Source organism: Telmatherina bonti (assembly GCF_933228915.1).
Source record: "Telmatherina bonti genome assembly, chromosome: 2".
NCBI classification, from domain to species: Eukaryota; Metazoa; Chordata; class Actinopteri; order Atheriniformes; family Telmatherinidae; genus Telmatherina; species Telmatherina bonti.
In genome coordinates, this window is record NC_136620.1 from 28,726,977 (window position 1) to 28,741,215 (window position 14,239).

Below are 14,239 nucleotides of genomic sequence, written 5' to 3' on the forward strand. Positions count from 1 at the left end.
GAAGGAATGCATTGCTGTCCCTTTTTCTGCACATTTTTTTTTTTTTTTTAGATCTATCTGGGCTTCTTTAACAGTGCGTTTGTGCTGGGAACCATACAGTAGTTTTTAGAGGTCAGGAACAATGTGTAAAAACTGGTCCCACCCTGCCTTAAATCTGTTTGAATATGAAATTAACATATCAAACAGAGGAAGTTCAGAGTACACTTTATGGTTCACTAAAAAGGTACCTTTTGGGCTGTTTTCAGAACTTTTTACAACAGTTTGATTAAGTGGAAAAGATTTTTAGCTCTAAAGTTAGATTCTTATCCAAGATGTGATTAAACTATTTGTTAAGATATTCCTGCTAGATCTAATTTTCCTAATGTCTGTTTTATGTGTAGATAAATCAGTTGAATGATAACTCATTAAAATTTCCGTCTAATTTTCTTTGTAATGGAAGTGAAGTTCAATGTGGCTTATAAGGTGATTTAAAGTGGCTCAAAGAAAAGAAAGCAATCAGGCTTCTAGTAATCTTCAGCAATAGTCTATTTTTATCATTATGCATAGCCTCTGGTCAAGCTATACATTTACTGAACCCAAGCAGCATAGCAAGAAGAAATAAAACAGATCTTACATTACTGGTTTTAGTGGTAACTGCATGTACAGAGACAAGGAGAGTCTGAAGAAGAAAAGAGTCTTTCTGTCAGTAAAGTGAGGAAACGCAGAGATCCATGGTGAATTATGTAAATCTCTCCAAAGTGTTTCATAAAAACATAAACAAAAGTTTTACCTGTGTGACCAACATAGTTTTAGATAAAACTGGTTTGAGCGTGAAAAAAGGAGGAGTGATGCAGCTGCAGCAGCAGGGAAGAGAAATGTAAACAAGAATTACTTTGCTTCATTAAATACACAACATATTTGTGATGCCTGTGCTCTTTCAAATCCAAATGTAAACCATTTCCTGTCTCCCCGTCTCCCTCTCTTAAAACCTCTGGCTCATTAGTGTTTCCTTTATGACATGCCTGTACCCAAATGCTGTGGATTTTTCCATTCTCTTTCTGGACTTTTCACATGCTCACACAGAGCTTGGTCCCCAGAACTGAGACCAAGAGGAACTTCTCAGCAGTGTTCCTCCGGAGGTTTCTTCTCAAGAAGTGGGAAGGTCAGATTTTTTACAAGATGCATAAGGCAACTGATAAATTTACACAATACAAAATGAAAGAAATGACATGTTTTCTTAAAGGAAAAGATCCACAGACTTTGATATTTGCTGTAAATAATGCCCACAGTATTGACTTACATTCACACTTTCATTTGTAGAATTTAGGTAAGATTTTATTAAGCATTCCATATTTTTTAAAATGTTTTAGACATTAGTTTTTATGCTTTGCAAAAAAGCTGCAGTCATTATCATGTTCTTCAGTGAACCACTGCCTTCCACTTTAGTCTTTACTGTTCAATCACTGGAGACCATTTTGCCACCCCTAGCTATACTGCTATATCTTATCACCCATGGCAGTTTGCTTTTACTTCAATCTTCTTTGTATATTTTGATTATGATATTTTTTGCACTTTCCACTGTAGGATTTTTATTGATTTATAAGTTGGAATAAAAACAGAATGCAGCGGTGTGCTGGTTGAGAACCAAAGTCATCTGTTTTCCCTTTCTCTGTGTTTGCTTATTAAGATGTATAAATAAGCTAGGAAGGACCCACATTTAGCCATCACTAACAGCACTGTATAGTTTGAAAATGCATTTCCCTGCTCTTGCTTGGTAAAAGATATGCATTTTCTTATTTGTACTTACTTGTACTTGTACATTTCTTACTTTTACAGTATTCTATTGCTCTGTATAGCTGTGGAAGTGTGGATTATGATGTGTGTGCTAATGCACCCCTGTCCCATCACAGATTAGTTTTTGAGCACTTGAACAAACCTAGTTTAGTGACAGAAATGTCAGTAGTTCTGTATAAGTGTGTCTTGATTAAGTACATGCAATCCAATCTTCTAGCGATACCACACTGTCCTTCAGGTTTTACAGGTTGTCCTGATGCACCGCATCTGCTGACTGACAGGCTTGAGTGGAACTTGACAGCAAACTATTGGAGAATTTGTTTAATTTAAATCAGGTGTGTTGCTGCAGGAAAACATCCACAACCTGCAGGATGGGATCCTTCAGACAATTTCACAGCTTTTTTTTGTAAACTTGACATTAAGAAGTATAAAATCTGGGTGTTCCTTACATGACTAAATAAACTGTGTTTTCCACTCTCTTATATGAAGATCCAACACTCTCGCATGAAGTAAATGCACTGTTTCAGTGTGCATTTGCTCATTTCCATGCTTTGAAAGTACACATTGGTCAAAGTAATGCAGTTAGTACAGTTCCAATCCACAGGGTGGCAATATAATATTTGTTTATGTTCTTAAGATGGGTAGTTCAAAGTGAAATTGTATTCATTGAGTGCCTTTACACACATATATTTATCACACTTACTAACACACACACACACCAAAAGTGATGTGATGGGACATGTTGATTCAACAGATCTGATAAGATATCCTGGTTTTACAGCAGGTTTTCTACTTTCTAAAAATGATTACTGCTGTGCTTCGGTATAATCATCCACAAATGAAAATACAAGCAGGATGAAGCAGAGGGCAAGCAGATTTCAAGCTAAAAGTAATTGATTGTGGTGTCGACCTAAACAGGGTCGAACAAACCAGTTTTCCTACTGGCTCCTGTATTTTATAGGGAACTGCTAAAGGGTAAGAAGTTTTCCTGTTTATCCATTCAGTGGAAAATAAGATCCTGTAAAAAACCAATAAGTTTCTGTCTTTGAACTCACTAAGAGTTTTTCTCCCCCACTGGCTCTGGCTCTTTGGGAGAAACCAGGGCGCGCAGCTTCATGAAGGACTTACCATCAGCCGCCTCCAAACCTCCACACATGTTTCTGATAGACCTCCACAAGCCCCAGTAATCCAAGGGCAGCTCATTCAGAGACAAAAAAAAAAAAAGAAACAGGGTGGGTGAGAAAGAAGAGACGGAAATACTAAAGGGACTAATGCTAAAATACTAAAGGGAATGAAGACTAAAAAGCAAAGTGGCACCAGGCCAAAAGGGATATATATATTTATATATATATATATATAGAGAGAGAGAGAGAGAGAGATAGATAGATAGATAGATGTTTGTGTGTGTGTGTAATTCTATTTTTATTAAGCAAACTCTTCCATCTCGATGACAAAAATTATCTGAAAAAATGAGCTTTTGTGATGTTTTGCCCAATTCTTACTTAAAGTGTACATTGCTACAAGCATCTGTGAATATGCTTCATTATTGTAGAAGCTGTCTATGATATTGTTTTGTTTGTTTGTTTAACCCCCCCGACACTACAATCCTTGCCGCTGATCTTACTTCTTCTCATCAACCATATTCCAATCCAGAATTTGTTCAGAAAGACAAGCAAGGATACACACATGTTATGGTGCACGTGTATCTTTGAGTTACACAGAGGTGGTAACGGAACATGGGTCTGCTCTGAGATGCTCGTTGGGAGAGAGGAGCAGGTATGGACTGTGACATCAAAACAGCAGGCTACAAAGAAGACCTAGCTGGAACAACTCACTCACAAGATGCTATTGGTTTGAGTGCAGGCAGATTAGCACATCCCTGAAAACAGGAGAGCAGAGTCATCTAACAGGCGTCCTCTCTCCTCCGTATCATTCCTTCACATATTTCACCGCCATAAAACACAATAGCAACAAAGTTTATTTTGTTACTATAAACAACATATTAAATGTGGGATTGTGTTACTTCAGAAGCTAAATGCATAAATTGTGTGTGACGCATCAAAATGGTCACGCAGGAAAGAACTCTGTCCAAACAAACTTAGTGGAGGTCCAAATTGGACAGAAAACATGGAATATGTTAGAACTTGTAAGTTCTCACTAAAGATAAGAATACCTGCATTTATACTGAATTTAAACATTTCATAATGTGAAATAATAAATGAGACACATAAAGATAACAAAATATAAAACACACATGGGGGACTGTGTATGGGTTAGAAGATGGAAGATAAAAGACCTTTTTTTATTTCCACCAATAATATTTTTAAATTTTTTATTTCCTGTAGCTACTTCCTAAAAATTTCCAGTCATCTGGTGTCTTTAACCATTTCCCTTAAGAGTCACTAGGAGAGGAAGTTTATGGATCATTTTAATTTAATTCCCTTTGTTCTTTGCATTTGTTTTTTGCTGACTGAACTGAAGTTGAGATCAAAATTGTGTACATGTGAATCACAGACAAACTGCACTTATTGTACAAGCAGCATTGTGGTACGTCTATTGATATTTTGATGACTGACCATCATATTTTGCATGAAAACTCCAGTTACTCAATAAACCTTTCAGCAGCTGTCAGCACTTGAATGCGTGTGATATGCTTGGATGGGTGCTCCTGCTGATTGCAGCTCACTTTGACACTTGCTGCTGACATATGGTTAACAAAATACATGCAACAATGTACAGTAATGCTTTGGCCGGGGAATGCGGAGTATGTTGAGCAGGTCCGGCGGTGGACTCGCCTCTCAGTTCAAGAAGGAGAATGAGGTCATTGACTCTAGGACAGAGTGACACTGCAAACACAGACGCAGACAACACAAACAAGAGATCGACACAAGGTAGGAAGGAAAAAGTAAGTTGGAATGAGTGTTCAGATTTGCGTTGTGGATGAGGACGGAGAGTATGCACATGGCTCTGTTTAGGGCCTGGAGGCTTGTTTAGCTGACCTCAGTGAAAGCAAACCTCATGACAGAAGGTCTGGCATTGTCTGTGTGCCCGGGCTGCACTGGAGCCAGACGGTCTGCCGGCCGCCAGCTTTGCTTGCTTATAACGGCTGAGAACATCCGATCCCCTTGGGGAGGACAGAAGGGGAGGGGGGATCTGCTGCACTGCTCGCTGCTTTCCTCTCTGTCTCTACTCTTTAGGCAAGGAACAAGCATTAGCCAGGTCATTAACTAATATGTTTATTATGTATGTGTATGTAGTGTATCTGTGTGTGTGTGTGTGTGTGTGTGTGTGTGTGTGTGTGTGTGTGTGTGTGTGTGTGTGTGTGTGCATGTGAGAGACAGAGAGTAAGAGAAGAAAACAAGGGCTGGGGGGAGGAGGGAAAAGTTTGGATACAAGGGCACGAGATGCAAATGGAAAATGTTGTTCAAGAGAACACAGAACACACACAGAGAAAGAAGCTTTTTTTTTTTTTTTTTCCTCTAATCATTATTTTGCCAATTGTAGAAGTATTTTCCAAACACAAGGAAGCAAAGAGTCTCCATGTCAAAGTATTTCATTCATGAGTGTGTCCCATTCTAGTTCCATTAATTTATCTATCACACAGAGAAGCCTGAAGCTCTGTGCTCTGACAGAAACAAATGGTCTAATCAGCTCCAGACGCCCATATTCAACCATGACAGAACACTTGCACTCTTCCTGAGTTGTGTATCCATAATGCACGTCGAGCAAACCTTTCACAGACTCCCCATGTGGACATTCTTGAAAAGCCCATGAAAGAATTGTGGAAAACTTTGTACATGTTCACATTGCATAACTTCTGGGTGGAGGATTTTCCCCCCTCAACAACTCCAAAATAGCACAGTTTCATTCTCAGTGTGTAGCTTAAGGTGGAAAGCAAACAAGTCAGTGGGAAGGTAGACAAACCTCTCTTCTACTGCTTCAACTTTCTGTCAGTGTGGGAACAGACAACCATCTCCATGACAGCACGGAAAAAGGGAAAAACTGAGGCAAGAACAGGACAAACTCTCCCAGAGCCCAGATTAACGTGGTGAACAGTGGAAAGGGGACACCTGAAAATCCCATAAGGATGAGACGATAAAAACAGAAAGGGAGAAACTGTTATAATATTACACCTTTACTCCAACCATAAGGTTTTGTGTTCAGATAGCTTTAAAATTAAACCGAAAATGAGACAAGCAGATCTTGTTGAATTTTATTGAAGATAGTAACATAAGATAAAACTAAACAAAATTATTATGAATTATGAAAACACTATAGAAACTAACCTAGTCTGACAAAAGGTTTTTAGCATGTTTTCAAAGCTGCAATACAAAAGCAGGGCCAAACTACTTCTGTGTGATTTGTCCCCCCTCGGCTATGAGCAACATTGCATTGCAGAGTAACGTGGTGGAAAGAGGCTCTACAGCATTTGGGGATATAAACAGCTTACTCCAGGTATGAAAAAAAAGGAATCTAGCAATTCTAATTTATTTTCTATTTATTCTAGTTCATACAAAGAATACATAATTTTGAATAAAACGTTGCATTCATTCCAAAAGACTGATGGAAAACGTCACATCACTGGAGTTGTCACTGATTAAATAAAGAAGAATTGTTGCAAATGTGACAAGAAGAAATCCTCGCTGCTGAAATAGAAAAGAATTTCTAAAAAATTAGCATTATTCTGTGATTTAAGGCAGATAGAAGTGATTTTTAAAATGCTAGAGGACAAAGTATTTATACTGTACTTAGTACAACTACAATGCTCTAGTTCATATTGCTTTGAACCAACTAATGCAAAACTTCACAATGCCACAATAACTTCATTTTAAAGTTTGCTGCAAATTTGCAGTTCAGTTAGACAAAAAGTTGTCTGTTGGGTCACAAGATAAAAGCTGACTCATCAATAGACCACATATATCATGCAAACTAGCTTGATGTCACCATGAACTCCCAATGAAATGACAATGAAATGATAAATAACTGCAAACAGATCTGTATATCTCAATAAGATGATATATTACATCCCTGCCTGCAGCTGGCCTGCACAATCCAGATAGCTTTCTGGTGCCTGTCCTTGTACACAGTATTAATAATGAACAAAGAGTAAATAGCCCTGGCAGGATAACAGTACTGTCTGCCAGTGCTATCAACTGTGACAAAGGAAAAAAAATCTCCCAACATGAAAGCAAATTATTAGAGAACCTGATTTGATAATGGATTTCACCTGATGAATTTGTTACAGTTTGACATGATCAAATGGATTTCCAAACAGAGGACATTATTGTTTGTGCATGTGTCTTATTTGTTGCTGTAAAAGGGATTTTTCTGTAATGTTTTCATGTACTAAATGCTTAATAGCCCAACAGTTTATGTACAGTGGCAACAGAGAATAGTCATCTGCTGCCCAGATTCCTCAGTGTGTGTCCAGTAGCAGGCTCCACACTACACACCTTGAACACAGAACAAGGCCCAAACAGCGGTGCACATCTGGGGCCTGAGCTGGCTCTCAGCCACAACTCCCCCCTGTGTACATTATAGCTCCCTGTAAATATACATTTTCATACCAGCAGCCTGAACTTGACGACTCATGCAGACATTCTTTGTTGGGTAAGGTCAAACTAAGTTTACATTTTAACAACTTTATAACATCTTGCCTCAGTGCAAATGCTGGATTGGCTGAAGGGGAGGTGTGTTTTTCATGTAAGAGCCCTCATAGAGCTCGTGTAAATTATTAGCTTATTGCTAATATGAACCCACATATAAACATGTATATTATTCTGTTGTGTTGGTGATGTTATTTCCTAGTTAATATACAAGAGTATATTTAGATGCACAAACACAACAAGGGTTGTAAAACTTACAGTTCTAGTGATTCCTCTCTCAGCTGTGACTTTTCTTAGCCTTTACAACTGTGAGAAGAAACTGCATATCAGGATTCAGATCAGCATGATTGTCCCTGTCGAGTGACTTGTCAAAGCCGTGATCATAAGAAGAAGAATAAAAGTGCAGTGGTATGTCACAAGTGCTGCGGGTATTTCTTTTGTTTTTCCAGGATAAGAACACTCACAAGCACAAGATGTTTTCAAGTTAATTCTTAAGATCTTTTATCACCCTCTTCAACATAAACAACATTGGCAGCTTCAGCATGTTTTTCTGCTAAATGTACACATATAACACTCATTACCCATAGTTGCTATTTCCTTGTTTATGGCATGTGTCTGAGGGGAACATCGCTGTTAAAGGATAAATTATTCATATTAATATTCAGTTGTTCTGCTGTGTGGAAGTTTTATGGAGATTTGTAGCAAGGTAATGTCAGCGGAGCTGTCTTGCAAAGCTTCAGTGTCCATAAACAAGAAAATAAAAGAAAAAAAAAACAGAAAGAAAAGCAGCTCATGGCCTAATCCAACACATATAAACTATTCTGTAAATATGACATCTCTATAACACATCATGTTATGTTATGTTTTTTTTTTTTTGCATGTTAAAGCCTCATTTGATGCCCCTTTTTAACAAGGTAATAAAACTCTCACATGTTTCTTAAATGTCATGTTTGGGTTTTAAATAGCACACAGGCCCCCTTGTGTTACTACTGTCTTTTAAAGCCCAGGTTTTACAGTTTCTCAACATTGCCTGATTCAGTGTCCGTAGTTTCAATCAAAAGTTTATGTGTCGACACCCCTTTCAGAAAAAAAGACATGGATGAGACAAGACATTATATGATACTTTTTCATGTAAATACAGACAAGATCTTGCACTGTTACTGTCTCACAGATTTGCCTTCTCTGCATATGTGCAAAGCAAATGACAATCACATCAGCCTTGTCAATATTGAGAATTTTAAAATTAGTTTTTTTGAGAAAAAAATTCAGCTAATTAAGTAATTGTAGGGAATTCCTAATAGGGATAGTTGGAATAGATGAATTTGTTTAATTTGACTGCCAGATTTCATTGCTCATGAATACCTGTCTGTTTTTCTCTAGAAGTAAGTTTCACTAGACAAGGCACACAATCTGTCAGTGTCTCATGTGATGGCTATTAATTTGTTTGTGTTGCTTGCATTTTTTAATACTTACTTATGTAGTTATGCAGTAGTGTCACCAAACAACACAAACTACTAAATTGTTGAATTTTAAATCAGAATATCTTTGCCAACGGGAAAATATTTGTTTTTGTTTGCCAAAAAACTCCCTTCCTCTAATGTCATAAATGTCTGTCTAATGGTAAATGTATGTTCTCATAGTTTGTGCTTAAATGCATGCTACTATACTGACGCCATTTCTTTCTAGTGCTTTCTAGTGCTAAAGAATACATTTTGGGTGTCTTTTTCCACCACAGTACATTGGTTCAGGACAAGATTTTCCATGTCATGTCCATGTCACACAGTGTGCTTCTTTTGTGATTGAAATATTTCAATAGACCATCTGATAAGTCCTTACCTCCGTGTTTATTTTAAGTTACGCCATAATACAAGTAGTTCGTCTTCTTATTCTCCCAAAAGAACAGCAACAGTGCCTTCTCTCTGTCATGATATCACATTTAACACTGTTCCCTGTTTAGGATGCTCGCCATTATGGTTTTTTGTTTGTTTGTTGTGTTCCTATTCTGGGCTTTCCCCCCTTCTTGTGTCCCCTCACCCTGCCTCTTGTACTTCATTAGCCGTATCACCAATAGCAATTGTGTAGAACTGCTCCAAAAGCATGCTTTGACATTTTCCTCGAGTTCTGAGATTTGATCAGTCTTTGTGTCTCACAAAACAGATCTTTGAAGTTGACGTATAAAGTGATAAATGTAGATCAAATGCAGATTTATTTAATATCAAAGCCATTTGTCTCTGCACACTGTCTGTAGCTTATAAAATGACAAATGGTAAGCAGCCACCGCAAAAGAACCCTGACAGCAACTTAAAACAACACTGAGAATGCAAACAACTGAACCTTTAGTCAGAAGAGTTAGCTGATGTTTCAAATATTGGCTCAGTGAGAGGAGACAGATATAAAGTGGCTGAATTTTATAAATTCTCAGCTGCTGACTCTGTTGTATTGCTGTGATAGAGAAAGTGGATAAAATTCTTACTTGGTTGAAAAACTTTGAGGCAAATTAGCTTAATGGGAGCCAGAGGAATGGCAGTAATGCACTTCACTTCTCACATAAAATACAATGAAATTTCAAATGTTTTTAAATCAAAGTCAAATCTCAGTTAAATGAATATAGGAAAACATTTTGAGAAAGAAAGTGTCTAAAAAGAACATACTTTGAGTAAATGTCCATTGCTCCCCAGCAAAGCTAAAAAAAAAAAAAAGACAAAGCATCTGGTAAATACCAGGCAAACTGAAAGCATATTATATTTTTCTCAGTTGTGGTTATGTTCTATTTTCTGGCAAAGTCACAACAGTCTTCCCCCTCTCCCACAGAAACAGTAGACACTGTGTCCCTATTATATATAATGATATTATATATATGGGGAATCTGAAAAATGAATAGTGTTTTCATATCTACAATATGTCTGCCCCTTAATAAGCTGCAATTAAGTTATTCAGTTTCATACTGACTGCCAGACACCTAAATAATCTCTTTTGTGGCCTGTAGAAGAGCCAATTTTGTCCCAGGCCTTTCCCCCTCTCTTCATCTTCCTTTCTAACTGAACAAGGGTTGACAAGTTCTTGTCGTTCCTGGCCGGTTGGAGGGAGCCCCAACAAAAGACCCCTTGTTTGAGACTTACCCCTGTCAGACTGCGCACTTTGATATTAAAAACTCTGCTGAGGGGGGTTGAAGGGCAAGGGGAGAGTTAGAGTAGGGAGGGTGGGTGGGAGCAGCTAGGGAAAAGATGAAAAGGATGAAAACAAACTCCTACTGTCTCTTAAGCCCATGTCTGAAGGTGTAACCTCATAATAGATTCACAAATATTTGTCCAGTCAAAACAAAATAAAACAGCTCTTTGACTCCTCGTGTAGTACAGTAAGTCTGATCAGCCTCCCCCAGCATGTCTCCGGTTTGTCCTGCTTTAACAACCACCTGCCTATTCCCTTGTATTCTCACACAGTGATCACACAGGGGGCCTCTCTTTAGATGTGAACCAGGCTCAAGCTGGAATGGAGCCATTGCCAAAGGGAAGAAATCCCCTGATACTGTACCTCACCGACTGAGTCTTTGCCAGTGAAACACTAGCAGATGCCTGGTTGTGCCCAAAAACGTGCGCGTGCCAGCAAAAATAAACCAACAGTGTTGACCAAATTTACTTTGCCCTCAGTTTAAACCGATACCTGAGAGTGAAAAGTTAGCCAGTGAGTTTTGTACAGTAGCTTTGTGTCCTGGAGCACTCAGTGTTCACACCAGGGCATGATGGGATATAAAATACATTATAAAAGAAATATGAACTTCATTACATCCTTCTCAAACACATAACAACAAATTCAGGCTTTCTCCTTTGATTTGAAGCCCAGTCAGGAATGAAAGGCAGCATCACAGATGACTATGTACACTTTGCAAGCAAAATTGACAAGCTACAGCATGTTGGCCATTCAGAAAGAATGCAGAAGCAAGTGTAATGAGGATTTTCTTTTTCTTTCGGCTTGCACACCGTCTGCTATTATCACAATTTTGAGTTGCCCTGAGGGCAGTTATTATAGTGTTTACATTAATTCATTTGAATTGCTTCATTTTGTCCATACAGGCCAAAGAGAGCGGTGGGGCTAATTTTTTGAGTTGGCTCAAGAAATTAGAGAGACAGCAGAGCACAGACGACACGGTACACAGATTACACCTAACAGTAGTGACACTACTGCATAATCAGCCTAATCAGCCTAACAATAACTGGTTATTGAATCTTGGAAGTACATGGTCCTGTTGTGGTGCTGATCTGGCTTCTGTGGCTTGGGGCTCATTCCTATTAGCATCTGCATGTCATGTTAATGGCTGTAAGAACATCATCAAACCTGTAGGCTCTGACAGGCTGCCGCCACTCGTACCTGCTGCCACAGGCGAGGGGATGGGCATTCACATAAATCTTCTGAGGAATCTGTGAGAACCACATTATCATACACATCAGCAAGCTGCCAAGAGCAGCAACAGATAACAATGTAATTGTACCTGGCCTGCCTACCCGTATGTTTTCTTTGTCTTAACAGATACGAGCCAGAAAGTGACGCTGTAGAGGGAGGAATTACCAGACAATACTCTCTGGTATTTGACTTATATGATGAATTACAGTAGACGGAAGATGGATGTTCCTGCAAATGAGCCAGAATGAAAGAGGAAAAGTAAAATATTTGCAACACAACTTGTTGCAAATTTGGCAGTGAAATCTTTTATTTTCCTAGTCTTCTGCACTGATCCCAAAGGAAATGTGTATATCCTGCGACATTTTACAAAATAAATAGATATATTCTAGCTACTTGTATTTTTCTACTGTCTTTTCCTACAGAGAAAGTTTGTATGGAAATTTACCACTTTTTAGATCACTTTTTTCATTTCTGAACAATAGTTACTTTCTGCTATTGCTTATCTGCCGTTACATGAAAAAGGGACTACACATTTCAAGCAAGTTTAACTTCTGTGTTCAACCCAAAAATGACAATCTGGTGAAAAAAAAATGTCCACAGTTCAAATTTATCCTCCACATTTTTACTCTTTATATGATAGTCAGAGCCTAAAAAGGCCACAAAATGTAGTGATTCTGTGTTCCTCCATGAAGTCAAGTCCAACAGCAAAATAAAAGAAAAAAACCATTGATAGATGACATTTTGGGGACGTTGATATACACATATATATATATATAAATGCTTTGAGATATCCCTTTCAGATATCTTCACTCCTGGCAAATCTACTGGATGGAACTTGATAAATAATTTCATCATCATTATTAAGGATGGGTCCATGATCATACTGTATATACTATATGTATGTACATACCATATGTACATACATACATACAAAGTGTCACCTATTTATTGTCCAATTAAAGGGCCTCATATTAGCACATTCATTTGTTCATGTGATGATCTGCTCTGTTGCCACTGCTCCAGGCCAGGCTTTCCCCTCAGTTATGTTTTGTATCTCTGCCTGCATGTAGACAACCTTTGCCTGCCTTTTTGACCCTGCTCTCTTGCCTTGCCCTCATCAAAGTCTTTGAAAGTCATCCTATCCTTAGCCATTTTAATTTCAACAACTTATCTCAAACTTGCCTTCCCTTCTCTTTAACTGCACCTTTTGGAAATTATTACACCTGAATCACAGAGTTGCTTTTGACCATTCCCAGGAATCCAGTCTGCATGTTCACATTTGTAAAATAACTTTTAAAACCTTTGTTTTAAATGGTATATTTGAGCCTAAGACGCTCAGGTGATAATTGCAAAGATCCATGTTTACATTACACAGAGATAAAATGGGGTCTGTTGTAGGAAACTTCAAGATATCTTTATATTCATGTTGCGGCCTGCTTGGGATCTGGTGGACCAGTTTTATATGTAGTCTAATTATCACGTCAATTTAGTCATGTGATGGCAAAATTGTTTGTGGAATTAATACTTTCACTTTTACTCAATAAAATTAGGTGTAAATGTTATAAGTAAGTATGTACAGCACTCCACTCTGCTTCCCTAAAAGTTCCCTGCCTCTGCTGTCTGCTTTTCTCCACCTCTCCCCACTCTCTTACAGCGAGGTGCTGACAGAAGTTAGCTTTCACAATCTTTCTGTTAAGGCTTTAACAGGAGCCAGATGAAAGACAGCAGCAGATTAAGATGTTAAACAGCCTCATATGGGATGGCACGGGACGAGTGAAGCAGATGGGTCTGGAGCACATTGGAAATGGAGATAAACAAAAGCCCAGGAATGTCAGATGGAGATCATGTTGCACAGCCCCCGAGGAATAAGACATGCTATTAACACTGGCTGCTTTTCGTTTGGTTGGGAAGCCTAAGGGAACATTTAAGTACTCAAGGGACCTCACAAAGCTCAGAGCTGACTGGACACCCCATTCTCTGGCTAAGATGATGTCCCTTGAAAATTTCTCATATAAAACAATTTAAAAACATAACAAAAAACCTCTGATGAATAACTGCTGAAAGGTGGTGTGTTGCTGATCCATAGTATTGAGATGGGCCAACGATTCCTGGCCAGAGGCCACCTCATCCACTGCAGCTGTACTGGCAAGGCAGTGAGCATTGAATGTAAAGTTACACTGAACTGGAGTTGCCAAGTCTGACATATATTTAAAGCAATGTGATCGTCATCAAAACTCCTTTTAAGATCCAAGACAATGTCATAGCCTGTAAAACATTTACGCTGGATAAAGAGGTAGGTTTTGATCAATTTTAGTAATTTAATTTCTGACAAAATGTGTCCAGCTAAATGTCATAAAATGAAGAAACAATCCAGACAGCTCTGAAGTTAATGCTGAATTTGTCTTGTGACTTTATTTGCAGCAAAGAGGGCATCACTAAAATTAAATTACTGATCAGCTTCC